This window comes from Toxorhynchites rutilus, chromosome 1, assembly GCF_029784135.1.
Source record: "Toxorhynchites rutilus septentrionalis strain SRP chromosome 1, ASM2978413v1, whole genome shotgun sequence".
Lineage (NCBI taxonomy): Eukaryota > Metazoa > Arthropoda > Insecta > Diptera > Culicidae > Toxorhynchites > Toxorhynchites rutilus.
In genome coordinates, this window is record NC_073744.1 from 97,707,400 (window position 1) to 97,712,435 (window position 5,036).

The following is a 5,036-nucleotide window of genomic DNA, read 5'->3' on the forward strand; positions in this document are numbered from 1 at the left end:
GATTTGTATTGGTTAATCTTTGATATGAAGTACTACTTAATGTATCAATCGTATTTTCGATTGTAGTTAAATTAATTGGATGGATGATCTTGATTATTCCTACTTGGACCTTACATTCTCTCTCTTTTATTAATAACAGGGGGTTGTCTCGCAAGTTTTCGATCGCCAGATGATGTGCGTTGACTGTTACAAGAAACATCAAAATGTAGTACCACATTTTCTGGAAAGGCTAGAAAATTTGATAAATGTCAATATTTTGCTATATTAAGTGTCATCTATTGAAAAAATAATCAACTAACGTTTTCTTCTTCTTTTAATTTTACTTTTATGAATTTTAATGTTTCTATAGTCTGTGAATGTTTTCCTATAATTTCGCTTGACCTTTTGTTTTCTATATTTTGGTTTTCGTTTAGATTTTATGCCTTGTGCCTTTTGGTAAACTATTTTATTTTCGTTTAGGACAGGTTCTTCCTCTCTTTTTAAATTGTGTCTTTCTCTTGTTTTTTCTTGATATTGTTGAATTTTATTTATGACTTCGTCGAAAATTTGATTTCTGTTTTCTAAGATTCTATCTATGTTCAATGGGCGTTCATCGCCATCTTTGATACCAAAAAAGATCTCGATTGGTTTCAACTTTGTTGCTGAATGAATCGTGCTATTGTATAATGCAGTTGCTATTTTGTACAAATCTTTTGCTGACATATCGGTATATTTTTGTTTCATGCATAAAAAGATTTCGGTAAGAGTTGAATGAAATCGTTCTACGATACCATTCACCTCACTATGTCCAGAAGGTGTAAAATATGATTCAACATTCAGTCTTTGGAGAAGTCCTTGAATTTCTGGGGATTTGAAAGCAACCTCATTATCATAGACTATCATTTTAGGGGTTCCGTAAGTAGTGAGAAGTTTGGTAATGCCTTTTTTAACATCGGGTATAGAGCGGGATTTTCGAGGTATTAGGATAGCGTATCTTGACAATTTGTCAATGGCTGTTATAAAAAGATTTGAAGAGGAAATGTAGATATCAACATGAAGGATGTCTAAAGGTTTTTGTGGAATTGGGGTATCTGAAAAGGTTATTTTGTAGGGATTTCTTTCGTACTTACATTCAAGACAGGTGACACAAAAGTTGATAAATTTCTGTATCCTGTCTCTCATTCGAGGGAAGTAGAAATTTCTCGCAATTGCTGATTGGTTTTCTTCTATTCCTCGGTGGGCTCTGCCGTGTGTGGCTTCTATAACTCTATCTTGTTCTTCTATAGTGGTAAGGTCCTGCAATATGGATTGTGTTAATACAATTTTAAATGATTTTGCACGAGAGAAGTGGTTCCTATATGTTGCTTGTAGGGTATTTACCCATTCTTCCGGGCAAAGAATGCAGTTAACTCTTGAAGAATGCATATAGTCCCGAAATATCTTTATAGCTATAGAGACACCAAATGTTGCTCTCATCAAAGTGCGTCTTTGGACTCCTGGGAAAATTTGTTCTAATGTTTCAGTATTTCTATCTCCCTTCTTGATAAGAATTTGATGTTTGAAAAAGTTAAGTGGAGATTCGGTCATTCTTATAGGGATGTCATTGTCAGAATCTGTGGAACGTGCGGTTGATGCATCCGGTAACGATTCTGTTTCATTTGAATTTAACTCTTGAGTGACTCGCGATAACCCGTCGGCTACTACATTTTGTTTGCCGGAACGGTATTGGATCTCGTAGTCGAATTCTTCCAGACGCAGTTTCATGCGTATGAGTCTGTCGTTTGGAGTTTTTAAATTGAGTGCGTATGTCAATGGTTTGTGGTCGGTATATAACGTGAACTTCCGACCGTATAAGTATGGCCTGAAATATTTACATGCCCAATCAATGGCGAGGAGTTCTTTTTCAATGGCTGAATATTTTTCTTCGGTTTTGCTTAGGGTGCGTGATGCGAAGGCAATGGGTTTGTCTTTACCGATAGGGCCTTGGGATAAAACTGCACCTAATGCATAATTCGATGCATCAGTGGTAAGTATAAAGTGTTTGGAAAAGTCAGGGTATTGGAGGACATGGCTACTTGTTAAAATGTCCTTACAACGGTTGAAGGCTGAGATGAACTCACTTGTGTGTTTGATCTTCTCGCCCTTACGAAGCCGTTGCGTAAGAGGTTTTGCAATTTTCGCAAAATCTCTGATAAATTTTCTATAGTATCCGATTACTCCAAGGAACCCTTTTAGTTCCTTCTCGTTTTTCGGTATTGGCCATTGTTTAATTACGTTGATTTTTCCGGGATTGGGTTCCACTCCTTCAGAGGTTATTACATGTCCTAGAAACGCAACTTCTTTCTGAAGAAACTCGCACTTATCAACTTGTATCTTCATATTGAACTCTCTGAGGGTTTCAAAACCGATCAATCCATCGAAATAGTTATGAAATTTGAATAGAAAAAACTTTTGAGACGGAATATCCTCTGAAAATTTTGCAAATGGATTGAAAAGCGTAAATTCCTCGACGTCATGAGTTCCGTTGATATTTTTAATTTTATGTCTAGGGCCTCGATCTATTGCTGGTTTTGGGACAATATTTGGGGTGATATAGTTTTGATTTGCTCCCGTATCAATCAGTAATCGGAGCGGTTTCCGATTCTTAAGACTTATCTCAAGAAAAGGAAGAAAATTGTTTGCTAGTTTCCTGTCTGGTGGTCGAAGGCTGAATGAAAATTTAATTCTTCCGTCATATCTTGTTCTATGTTTTCTGGAGTGTTCTCGTATTCATTTGTATTGATTGGCATCACAATTGTTTCGTAATTTTGTTCTGAAGCACAGTGCTCTTGCGAGTGCTCATGACGCTGTTCGTAATTTTTATATTGCGTAGTTTCGCAATTGTTTAATTGAGCTCCCCACTTTTGAAAAGGTACTTGTTGTTTGGGCTGTCCTGATGGATCAGATTTAATATATGGAATTGTTTGTTTTTGAAACTGGGGATTTGGATAGAATGGCCTTTGGAATTGTGTGTTTTGAAAAGAAGGTTTCTGGTATTGTAGATTCTGAGAGGGTTGCCTTTTGAATGATGGTTGGGAAAAGTGGAGTGGGGCTGGGTATTTATTATTTTGCCAAGTGTTATACTGCGGCATTGTTGGTCTAAAAGCTGTTTTTTGTGGTGCTACTACTGTTTTATTGTTCCTTTCCTTTTTTCGTTGAGCCGCGTTAAATTGTTCGGTAGCACTTTGACGTGCCTCGTTCAAATTTCCTGGACGCGACACTCTAACGAGTGTCGAATACGGTTCTCTTAACCCGTCCATGAATGCATTAGTTATCATACATTCGTAATTTTCTGTCAGGGTTCTAGCGCAAATGCGCATTTCTTGATGCAACAATATTTTTGCAGTGATGTCGGCTAGTAGCTCTCGACATTCATTATAAAATTCCTCTATAGTTTTTGAGTTTTGTTGCAAATAATTTATTTTGGTGATTAAGGTGCTTGAGTCCCTTTTATCTCCAAAGTATTCTTCGAGTGTTTGTTTTATTTCAAGCCAATCGGTGGATGTGTGGTTCTGCACCAACACGTCATTGGCTTTATCAACGACTTTATCTCGAATAATGCTGTACCATAAGGGTAAAGCTTTATTCTGCTCTTCTGGCGTGGGACACAGTTTTTTAGCAAATTCGAGTTTGCTATCTACTGAATTGAGCCAGGATGAAAGGGTTTTAGGATCGCCGTTGTAGGAGGGGATCATTTTGATCGCGTCCGGTACTCGGAATCCATCAAATTTTGTTGCCATAATCATCCCTAATGAGCTAGTAGGGGGCGATTGGCCATTATTTCCGCTAGTTGAAGCAGTGATTGCCTCCAACCCGGCGATTTTTGTTCTCTGAAGTTTCAGTTGAGCTAGAAGCTCGTCAATCCTTTTCTGGATTTCGTCGGCCATTTTTCTTGTAATCATAAACTAATTGGTTGGCACTAATTACGTTTTTACGCACTTATTCACGACCGGTATTCAATTTAGCTAGAGAGAATCACTCTTTCTTCTCTTGTTACTCTTATTTATGGTCGGAATTCAACTTTTTGTTTCTTATCCTAGTGTTAGTTGGAATGAAATTATTATCTATAGCGGATGGCGTACCTTTGCCAGGTAGCCGGATAGAAAAGAGGGAAGCGAAAGATTTGTAAGAAAACCCTTTGGGTGACTCACCTCGAACCAACTGGTGTTCCGCCAGTGGTGCTTACGAGCGGGTGCGTCCAGGTAGGTTGCTCGCTCCGGGTGTGGCAATAAATCTCTCGTCCGACGTTGCTCCGTCCTGATCGCTGCGTTTGTTCACTTCACTCGCGGCGAAATTCTTCCGATTTGCACTGAGTCGCGAACCACACACTTCGATTTTCCGATGCACTAACACTTTTACCGATTTATCGCTCTCCCCGGGCTTTCGACTGCGCCAGTTACATAACTTACGTTCGGGAGGTGATATATTTGAAATAAAAGAGATGTTGTTCTCTTGAAGCTAAAATACCAACTGATTTTTATTCATCATTACATTTTACTCCTAACTTCCTATTTCTACCTGTTTGTTCTATATTTCCCTATCGATCCTTCGATCCTTTTTATTGCTGCTATTATCGGCATTGTGTTGTGTTTTCCCTGAATGTGAGATACTGCTAATGATCTAAATCGTTTATTGCTATTTCGGTCCTTATTGTTCGTTGCTTATCTTTACTGTCTAACTACGGTGTGGCAAACATTGTCATTGTTTATTTAGGATCGTTTCCTTATTTTCTAAAAGTTCGAGAGCAACTGCTTGTTGTTGTTGTATCTGTTGTAGGGCTCTGAGTTGTTCGAGCGGGCACAGCTTATCTTCAGGTAAATTTGGAGTCGTGTTCATCCCAGGGTTGACACTTCGGGGGTTAAGGTTGGTCTCGTAGTTAACTTATATATATATATATATATATATATATATATATATATATATATATATATATATATATATATATATATATATATATATATATATATATATCTATATATCTATATATATCTATATATCTATCTATATATATATATATA